Source organism: Periplaneta americana, chromosome 6 (assembly GCF_040183065.1).
Source record: "Periplaneta americana isolate PAMFEO1 chromosome 6, P.americana_PAMFEO1_priV1, whole genome shotgun sequence".
NCBI classification, from domain to species: domain Eukaryota; kingdom Metazoa; phylum Arthropoda; class Insecta; order Blattodea; family Blattidae; genus Periplaneta; species Periplaneta americana.
Window position 1 is genome coordinate 114,450,436 of NC_091122.1, and position 12,074 is coordinate 114,462,509.

The 12,074-nt window shown below is 32.1% G+C and overlaps 1 non-coding gene across 1 annotated transcript; it reads left to right on the top strand.

The window, feature by feature from the left end:
- Positions 1-223: 223 nt before the first annotated feature.
- Positions 224-300, top strand: TRNAC-GCA (transfer RNA cysteine (anticodon GCA)). Its single transcript has one exon. It is a non-coding gene; the product is annotated as a tRNA-Cys (tRNA).
- The last annotated feature ends 11,774 nt before the right edge of the window (positions 301-12,074 follow it).

Sequence of the window (12,074 nt, forward strand, 5' to 3'; positions counted from 1 at the left end):
TCCCTATGTTGTATGAACATTTTTTATCCTGCAGATCGTCCCCGACGACTGTGAAAAGGACGGCACTTATACCCCTTACACTCTGTATAGAAATATACAATTCGGCAACAAAGTCATTTAATATGCGCTCCTGCATACATATGACGTGCATCGTCTTAAATGCAGGTAGTAAAGCCGTAAAACAGTACTACGAGAGGGGTTCGGCCGGCACCGTGGATCGTGTCCCGGCATGGCTCAGTTGGTAAAGAGCGCTCAGCGCGCAAAGCTGAGAGGTCCTGGGTTCGATTCCCGGTGCCGGTACGAATTTTTCTCGTATTTATCAGTAATAATATTATTATTGCCATCATTATTTTAGAACTATTATGTTTCCTCATACCTGTAAGAGGAGTTTGTCAGATTAACACAATAATATGCAATAGAAAGTTGTGTTTGCGAACATCACATGCCTCTGTGTTCACAACTCAAACTCATTTCATTTGTTGATGCCCATTGATGATTTCCATGAAACGCTTCTTTTTGCCCATGTCTGTCGGTCTGTCCCTTCCTGTTGACGAAAATCATAATTGCCACAGATAAACACATTACACGTCAAATCCCTATGTTGCTATAATCCAGTACAAATTCATTATCAATCATAATATTTTTTATTGTCATGCGCACGGGCTTCCTCCATTACTGCCTCGCGCCAGCACATGTGATGTAATGCATATTTGAATAGTAGTACGTACATACACACAGACACAAAGTTGCATGATAAATATCAGAACCCCCTCCCACACAACGTACTTAGAGTCGTTTCATACCATTAAAATACCGCGGACAAAACAAGTTATTTTGCAGGAGGTAAATATGCTATGGATTCCAATTTGTTAAACAGTGCTATTTGCTTTTGTTTTTATTAGATTACATCGATTTGGAATGTTTTGAAATCTTTACCTATTTCGAATTGTAAATAAACAAAATAAAAAAGAAGTGTTTGTAAATGTATGTGTACTGAAATAGGACGTAATAATATAGGATCGAGTACCCTTTAGCCAATTAAAATAGCTTTCATGCAAAGTGAGTGGAGAGACCGAAACAAAAAAATTATCTGAGCTATGTTTTTATATTTCATTATAAGCCGAGTGTTTCGTTTACAGAGGAAATAAATCACTTTTCACTCTCATTATTTTGTTTTCGTGAAGTGACGAATATAACAAGCAAACAATAAAAAAATCAGAATTTTATTAATCTACTCCAAACAAACCACTAGATATTCTACATTCCTTGTCGTATATAACGAATAAAATGCTAAAAAATAACATGAACGAAAAATGTTAAATGTTTACATTACCTCATTGGCTATTTATGTACCGCTTGGAGATACAAGCTGAAACACAGAAAAAATGTTGAAAACTGCCAAGACAGTTTCATTAAAGGGGACTATGTAATAGTAGTAGGCCTATTTTATTTAAGGGGTTAGGTACAGTTTACAGCAGTAAATTTTTTGGAAATATTCAACATTTTGTTCCTCCATTACTGTACCTTGTACAATAATGACAATTTCTATGTGTAAAACACTGTTCTTCTGCTATATGAAAAAAAAAATATTTTTACGATTAAAAAAAATTTCTTATATTTTTTTTTTATTAAAAATGGTGACAGTTCACAGTGCAGTGATGAAACTTTTCCCTCATAACTCATAAACTTGTTAACTTTTTCATGTTCTCTCTCTTATATTTTATTGCTGAAACTCATATTTACAATACCATGCTCTTTCAACTACATTTCTTAATAAATAATATTTTTTTTAATTGTGTATTAGAAGGAAATACTGATATTTGACCATTTTTTAACGAATTTATTTTTATCAGACAATCTATCAAAGGTAGAGAAGTGATCTTGCATCATATTATTTATATGACATGTATAAATACACACAAAAAATTTCATCACAGAATGTTGGATAGTTTTTTAGTTATGTGGGAAACGCTTCATCACTGCACAGTGAACTGCCACCATTTTTAATTTAAAAAATGTAAATAATTTTTTTAATCATAAAAATACAGTATTTTTTCATATAGCAGAAGGACAGTGTTTTAAACATACCAATTTTCATTATTGTACAAGATACAGTAATGGAGAAAAAAAAGTTGAATATTTCCAAAATTTTACTACTGTAAGCTGTACCTAACTCCTTAACAACGCTTTTAACTGCAGAAGTTCATCTTGAGCGAATTGTAGACAAGCTTGGGAAAAGTTATTGTTTTATTTCTCTTCAGAGCTGTACAACCAGTCAGGTACCTAGCTTTAGAAGCTTTGTTATTTATTCAGCTATTAAATACGTGTATATTAGACCATAAATACTTACATATATATATATATATAATTATTTAAATTATTATAACTTTTTGATAGATGTTTAAATGGGGAAGCAGTACGAAATGCATGGAACATTCGTCTTCTTTCAGGCAAACATAGAAAAGGGAAAAGAAATGAATGTAAAAACTATAGGGAAATCACTATAACAAGCATTTTCAGTCGTATGTATGGAAGGATATTAAAGTACTTTATAGTACTAGAATTTAAATAATCTAGAAATAGAAGAACAAGCAGGATTCCGTGCAGGAAGATCAACTATTGACCGTATTTTTAGTGTAAGACAACTGATTGCAAAAAAAAAAAAGAATAACTTTTCATCCACCTTTACACCTATTGTTTGTAGACTTAGAACGGCGTATGATAGTGTGCCATGGAATATATAATTATGGGAATAAACAACAGCATTGTGCAGGTGATAAAAAACTTATATGATAAATCATACACGAAAATGATTAATGCACAAGATTTCAAGTGGATTTCATGTCACAAAAGGCCTCAGACAAGGATGTCCCTTATCACCAGCTTTATTCAAAATATATATACAAGATGCTTTAACAATCTGGGAAAAGAAATGCTCACAAATGGCAACCTTGAAGAGGACATAAATGGAAGAATAAACAAAGGAAGATTAGTAATATCAAGACTAAACAGCATTTTATGGGGCTGAGATATTATAATAAAAAGAAAAACAAACATTTATAATTCAATTCTAAAAATTACAATCACATATGATTCAGAGACATGGCATTTGAAATCAAGAATAATACATAAATAACATTCGACTGAAATGGATTTCTGGCGACGATCTGCAAGGATTTCCAGGAGAGAAAAAAATCAGGAACAACGTGATAAGGGAATAAATGAAGCTGAAAATATTCCTTATAGAAGACATTAAAACAGCACAGTTAAGATGGTTTGGCCATATAAAAAGGATGACGGAAGACAGATTATCGAAAATAAATATGAATGGATTCCGCGGGAAGAAGAACGAGAGGAAGACCGAACTTAACCTGGACAGAAGGAATAGTTAGAACATAGAACATTGAGTGAGAGAGGTTTAGAGGAGGGAGATTGGGAGAGATGAGTGGCAAATGGCTATAAATTCTTGAAATGGGTACAGGAAGATGTCAAAGACATTGTAAACCTGTGAAATTATATATATACATATATATATGGCTATTCCATATGAAATTAGTCAGTAAGAAACCTCGCATTTTTTTATACTCTAATTTTTTCCCTACTAAAAATATTGAGAAAAAACCTTGCATTATTAAGAGGGATTCGGCACTGTTTGCTTAGTGGTATGGCAATAAGTTTCGAGGGTATTAAATAGATTATTTTCACACGCCTAGACTTGAACGGCGCAGTACCGCACGCACTTGCAGAGAGATGAAGATAAGCCGTTGGGCGTCATTTTACTCCTGTGTTTATGAAAACCTGTGATAAAGCTAGCGCAGCCATGTGCTGCTAGACGACATATCACGTGTTTATGTCCCCTGGCCTTGCTTGCCTAGGCTAGCTCCCGCCTCACAGTCAGCTGGTTAGTTCACGCGCGTACTATTTATTTTCTTTATTTGATTTTTTCAATACTTTCTTATCAACGTGCCATCAGTAAAAAATATGTGTTTATTTGTACTTTCAATGCGGAATTGAACTATATATTTTTAAAATATCTTTTCCTTGACAAAGGCATCTTAAAGAGGAAAAATCTAAATTTCTCCATTTCCATAAAAAGTAAGAAAATCTGTCTATATGTCAATATAAACTTTAATTTCTCAGCATCGAAATAAACCATGATTTTGATCATTGGGTGAAAGGGTTTCGGAGCTACAACAATTTAAAGTTGCTAATTTTATGAAAATACGATAAATTTAAATATTTTTAATTTAAACACTATGAAGTTCTGATGCCTCAAACTTTGCAGAAAGCATTGTATCACAGGCCTCTATGTACAAAAAAAAGTTGTATTATATTTAGAAATTGTAAGGTCAATTTTCTCTATATTTCGGTCGATTTGAGATGGAAGAGCTCATATGTATATGTATATATATATATATATATATATATATATATATATATATATATATATTATCCAGCGTATTATCTAGCGAAATTTATAAACTTGTACTTGCAATTTGGGAAAAGGAAATTGTACCAGAACAATGGAAGGAATCCATAATCGTACCTATTTTCAAGAAGGGGGACAAGACTAACTGTAGCAACTTTCGAAGAATATCACTTTTGTTGACGTCGTACAAAATTTTGTCGAATATCCTTTTGCGAAGATTAACTCCATATGTAGATGAAATTATTGGGGATCATCAGTGTGGTTTTAGGCGTAATAGATCGACTATTGATCAGATGTTTTGTATTCGACAGATATTGGAGAAAAAATGGGAGTATAAGGGTACAGTACATCAGTTATTCATAGATTTCAAAAAGGCGTATGACTCGGTTAAGAGAGAAGTTTTATATAATATTCTTATTGAATTTGGTATTCCCAAGAAACTAGTTCGGTTAATTAAAATGTGTCTTAGTGAAACTTACAGCAGAGTCCGTATAGGCCAGTTTCTATCTGATGCTTTTCCAATTCACTGCGGGCTAAAGCAGGGAGATGCACTATCACCTTTACTTTTTAACTTCGCTCTAGAATATGCCATTAGGAGAGTTCAGGATAACAGAGAGGGTTTGGAATTGAACGGGTTACATGAGCTTCTTGTCTATACGGATGACGTGAATATGTTAGGAGAAAATCCACAAACGATTAGGGAAAACGCGGAAATTCTACTTGAAGCAAGTAAAGAGGTAGGGTTGGAAGTAAATCCCGAAAAGACTAAGTATATGGTTATGTCTCGTGGTCAGAATATTGTACGAAATGGAACTATAAAAGTTGGAGATTTATCCTTCGAAGAGGTGGAAAAATTCAAATATTTTGGAGCAACAGTAACAAATGTAAATAACACTCGGGAGGAAATTAAACGCAGAATAAATATGGGAAATGGCTGTTATTATTCGGTTGAGAAGCTTTTGTCATCTAGTCTGATGTGAAAAAATCTGAAAGTTAGAATTTATAAAACAGTTATATTACCGGTTGTTCCGTATGGTTGTGAAACTTGGACTCTCACTTTGAGAGAGGAACAGAGATTGAGGGTTTTTGAGAATAAGGGATCTTAGGAAAATATTTGGGGCTAAGAGGGATGAAGTTACAGGAGAATGGAGAAAGTTACACAACGCAGAGCTGCACGCATTGTATCCTTCACCTGACATAATAAGGAAAATTAAATCCAGACTTTGAGATGGGCAGGGCATGTAGCACGTATGGGCGAATCCATAAATGCATATAGAGTGTTAGTTGGGAGGCCAGAGGGGAAAAGACCTTTTGGGAGGCCGAGACGCAGATGGGAAGATAATATTAAAATGGATTTGAGGGAGGTGGGATATGTTGATAGAGACTGGATTAATCTTGCTCAGGATAGGGACCAATGGGGGGCTTATGTGAGGGCGGCAATGAACCTCCGGGTTCCTTAAAAGCCAGTAAGTAAGTAAGTAAGTAAGTAAGTAAGTAAGTGTATATATATATATATATATATATATATATATATATATACACATTTCTATTTGCATTTTTACTTCTTTTTCTTCATTTATTTTTATTTGCATTCATTTGTACCTATTCCTGTTGGTGTGGAAGAAAAGGCGTGATAGCCTTAAGTTTACAGGAATAAATAAATAAATGAATACTAAAATTAACAAATAATAAAATAAATAAATCATTAAATAAATGGGTGGGTGAGTGAGTGAGTGAGTGAGTGAGTGAGTGAGTGAGTGAGTGAGTGAGTGAGTGAAATAAATTAAATTCATAAATTAAATGAATACAATAAATGAGCAAATTGATAAACAAAGAAAAGAACAAACTTAGGAATAAGTAAATAATGTATAATTGTTTCTTATGAAATTTATATTTCAAATAAAGTATCCCGATTTTTTATATTTAATATCAAAGTTAAGAATTCGTAACATATTTTTCTTAGAGAAAAAAAATTAAACCATTATATGAACCCAATTTCTGACTTAAAATAATGAAAGATATTTAAGTTATTAAAAAATAAATATGAACTTAAAAAATATGTTCAATGCATCTGGTATGGTTTAAATCCTCTTTTCTTATGGTGAAATTTAACCTAGCCGTCAAGTTTATTTCAGTTTCCGGTATAGAAAATAGTTTATTTCAAAGGAAATAGGGGAGAAGGGAAGACGCCACAAGATATGTTGTAGTGTACCTCATAAGGTTTTCTCTAAAAAAACATTTTGCTCTCAAGGAAAAACTGATATGATGTCCCTGTGCAAAACGCGTAAAAAGTGTAACAAGAAAGCGACACCTTCGTGATTATTTTTGTCATATATTTTTTAGTGTTGAAACCCCGGATTTTTTGTTATTTTGATTATAGTAGTATAGTAATAGTTGCTAGTAGTAATAGCTTTATTTTTCCTGGCAGAATTAAGGTCATTATAATTGTTATACTTATATATATATATATATATATATATATATATATATATATATATATATTTCTAAATTATAAACATCAGCTCAAAGAATTTGAATGACCACAAGGGTCCTGAATACAATAAACATGTACAATATAATGTGATTTGATACAGTAAAGAAAAGAGAAAGTTAATTGTTGAAGGCAAATATAAGTGGATTAATTGAAATAGAGATGATGATGTAATATTTGAAGAGAATCCTTGATAATATTCATAAGAATAGACATTACATAATCAAAAGGAATATGAAGTTCCTTAAGATAATTCCATGTGAATTTTGTAATTGAACCTCTACAGCCAAACAGCAAACCACTGACAGACCAATGTTTAAGAGGGACGTTGTACTTTGAGAAAGCTAAGGCAGACAAGGTTCATATATAGACTTCTTCTCAATATCAACTTCGGTGGCCTGATTTAGGTTTCTTTCGAAACGGATAATAGGGTCAAGAACAAGAACCCGTTTTAAGCGTGTATATATATATATATATATATATATATATATATATATATACACCTATTATTATTGTTGTTATTATTATTATTATTACTATTATTATTATTATTATTATTATTATTATTATTATTATTATTATTATTATTATTATTATTACACCTTATAATGCCGCGTCTTCTGTTGTCAGTTGTCTGTTAGTCAAATGAGTTTAGCCATTTGTAATTAAATAAAAGTATAAACTAATTCCTTATCTGCATCGGAAAATGAAGATAGATAAAAAAAAATACGATCTTGAAAACGTTGCGAGTTATATTCTTCGCCGACAGTACAAAAAGTCTAAGTTACGCCTCTTCTCTTACAATATGTTAAGAAGATAATATACACTGAAGAAAAAGCGATAAACACGATATTAAATATTAGCAGTATGTGTACAATCGCACGTTCAGACATGTCAATGATTTCAAATGACTCGGGCTTCCGCGTTACACGGCTCACAGGTTGGGAGGACTGGCACTCTCGCATGTTCATAATTTAACAGAAGTTTTACTTCAATTCTGAAGTCATTGTATATCGTGGAGTGTAGTCAAGTGAAATAAATTATAATTTTAAAAGTTTCCAACATCCGTGGAATGAATATCTGGAACAGAATTAGGAAACTTCATTGCATACTCCGAATTCCACCTCAGTTCCTGCGGTCATAATTGAAGCTGCACCTTTCAATGTCTCGCAAAAAGTTTAAATTCCATGGAGTCACACACAGCTACTTCTGGCAGTTGAATACCTTTACAAATTCGTTAATAATTTTCGTTCTGTATCATTCCTGTTGAAGACTCAGTCGTAGTCCAGTCATCAGTTCCGTGAAACAGAATCCTGTTAGAATCCTCTAACATAATATGTGAGACAAGAGCCAGCTGTGTGGAAATTTTCTTCCAGGAATTGTAATATATATTCTATTTAAATTTAATAATAAAATAGAATTTATTGTTAGCTGCTGATTGCTAAGCAGAAGTAGAGTAATATCAATGGTAGATTAGATTAGCTGTGAACATTTCAGTTTCAATGGGTCCATTTTATCTAGCTATTCTCAAAATTAAACGGAGGATTTATTATCATTATTATTATGATATAATTATTATTATTATTATTATTATTATTATTATTATTATTATCACCGTATTTACTCGAAAATAAGACCCCCACATTTTTACCTGATTTTTGTCTTTTAATTTGGGAGGGTCTTATATTCGCATTGGGTCTTAAAATCGAGTATATAAGTGTAAACATGAAAATACAATTTGAGGACTTAAGAGTTCCTTTCTTTGCGGCTCGAATTTTTTCTTTCTGGTTTCTCCAGTATCTAATCAAAAAAGTCCCTTGTGCAGACACTTGTAGTTCCCTATTTTGACTATGCTGACATTTTACTGACTGACCTTTCCAACGACAACAAAACGAAACTTCAACGTGCTCATAATTTGTGTGTACGTTTTGTAAGCAATGTTCATAAATATGATCATATCACCCCATCCCTGGAAGAAATAGGTTAGCTTAAACTAGATAAGAAAAGAAATTTACATTCACTCCCCTTTCTCTTCGAAATCTTGAACTCTTCTATTCCTTCGTACCTGTCGTCTCGATTCACTTACCTTTCTTCCCACCATAATCTGAACACACGCTCTCGTCGTGAAACAATACTAACAATACCATCCCATCGCACATCCTCATACTCATCCTCTTTCACAATAGCCCTGCCAAGACTCTGGAATTCGCTACCTGCTAGTATCAGGGACTGTCGAAATAAAATTGAATTCAAACGCAAACTTACTAGGCACTTGGTCAGTAATTGATTTCTTGTAAATAGTTTCCTTAATCTATCACAAAATATTTTAATATCCAGTAATTTCATCACTATACAATTTTGTTTTTCTAGGTTTAATTTGTAATTCAGTAAATATAAAATATTCTTTGTTTTTCTATGATAAATTATCTAGCTTTCATTAGTCATGTACTTTGATTTTTATTGTAATTGTAATGTAAATTTAATATTGTAATTTTAATATTAATTGTAATTTTATTCTTCATATTATAGTTGGAATCTCCTGGTAGAGGGGCAGAGAAGGCCTAACGGCCTTATCTCTACCAGGGTAAATAAATAAATACTACTACTACTACTACTACTACTACTACTACTACTACTACTACTACTACTACTACTACTACTACTCATTTTCCGTTGCATGAGAACTCACGATTCGCAGCCCATACTCCATTTTTCTCTGCAAATTCAAGAAATTTTCTTGTGCAATACCTGAATCTCACAAGGTACTTGAAAGTACTATGCCACTCAAGTACAAGACTACCGGTGATTCGTAATACTGAAAGGCACGATCAGGTAGAAAATATAATTGGAACGTCTAGCTTCCACACTCCTGCGATCACATTGTTTCCGCTAAAAGTTACCAAAAGAGGGTGAAGTCTGTCCTTGGACTGAAGCTGACGGTATTCCACGTACTATCGACTTAGGAATCTATTGTATTCTCTTGATTACGATTTTCTGAAAAACTTACAGTTCCTCTATCACTTAGAACAGTGATGTCAAAGCAAGCGCATTTTTCTGACCTTGACGTCGTGCGCGGGCATCAAGCGCTAAGTATGGAAAGAGGAAGGGATGTATGTATGAATAAGTAGCCTGTTGGATTAAGAAAACAGTGGTGCGCAAACTTCAAACGGAAAGTGAAATTTTATGTCGCTATTTTATATGGCTTCTTTCTCTTTAATATTTTCTACATTGTCTGTAAAACAAAAGTACTAATACCAATTTTTTAATATTCCAGTTGTGTTTTAAATGTTAATAACATAATAAAGAGTTAAGAAGGAATATTCACATAAATTCCGTAGTAGTACAACCATACTGTACTAAATGGATGAGACACATCATTCACAAAGAAAGTGATATCTCAAAAAAAAAGATTGAGTATGACATGTTAAGTTGGAATTGATATTGATGCTACCTTTAGCCTTATAAAAGTAATCAATAAACTAATCAAAAACAATATTACGGTACAAAACAAAGTTACCTAGGTGCTGTATATGTTTTAAGTGTAACTAATATTACATAACAAAACTCTTATCGCATTATGCCTTTAAAGTGATATTGGTGAGCAACTTCCTATCATCAGAATATTAAATTATTTTCTCGAAATGTGCTAAAGCTATAGAGATAACATTTTTACAACACAATGGGGACGTAGCTTTTGCTTATAATGTAACAGTAGTTGCTTTGCTAATTCATTTCTTTACAAACAATTTCCATGCGAATATTTTTAAAATTTTCAATACACTATCTTCAGTAATATGTATTTACGGTATATTAAATTTACGAAAACATTCTGTAAGGCTACTAAATAAATAGCCTTATATCTGAAAATTTCACTTTTCTATAAAAAAAAAGTTGAGAAAATATTTCTTTTCAATAAAAAAATCAAACTTGTGAAAAATGAGCATTAAAATTAAAGCTTACATTCTTATAATGCACTTATACTTCTCAGACAAATGTAAAAATTAACATGGATAGAGTTTTAATAAATTTTCTTCCCTTTATCTATTGAATCAGTTCTGGCCATCCCTGAATATAGCTCGACCAAGCGGTATATACTATCTCTTTCGTCTACCTCTTTCCTTTCCGCTGTAAAGCGCTCAGACTCTCCTGAGCTCTAAAGCGCGCGCTTGCTCCTATGGGCATCAATTGACATGACTGACTTAGAACATGACACTAGAATTCTATTACTGGTATTTTCTTATGGGTCTAAAATTCCCGTACAAAATATTTTTATGAAACAATACTTTAAAAAATTAGGAGGTTCTTATAATCGGTGAGTACTTATTTTCGAGTCAATATGGTGGTATTATTATTATTATTATTATTATATATCATATATAAATGATTTCTATTTTAAAATAATTTCAATCAACATCTAATTTTATTTTTTCTTATTTTCCGCATATATTCTCTCTTCTATTGCTCCTCCATGATTATGTTTGTTACCAAGAACATAATATTGAATATCGAGCAATGTATTGCAAATCAACTTCTTGCAAATTTGATTATGTTTTCTTATTTCGAAGTACTGTCAAATGTATTTCTGTGATCTTTGATCAGCACTAAACCGAATGTACAACATCTACAGTCAATGTAATACAACAGAAATACACATACAACTCTTATCATTTCTTGATCTTCGACAAAAGTGAACTCTTAGTGATGTTTATTCAATCGGGCATAAGTAGGTTAAACACTTTTGTAAATGAATTAACTATTATTTCTTTGGAAAAGTATTCTACCTCCAAGAAATCTTGCCAGAATTTGTGACATGTACGGACGTGAGAAAAAGTAACTTTACAATAAAATTGTATGTGAAATGAAGCTTATTCTTATACTATGTATTATTTATTTCTTATCGAATTATTATTATTATCATTATTATTATTATTATTACTACTACTACTACTACTATTACTATCATCATTGTATTTTTATTTTTTATTTATATTATTTAATTTCATAAACTATTTATCATATATTATGGGAAATGTCTGTTATTATTTGGTTGAGAAGCTTTTATCATCCAGTCTGCTGTCAAAAAATCTGAAAGTTAGAATTTATAAAACAGTTATATTACCGGTTGTTCTTTATGGTTGTGAAACTTGGACTCTC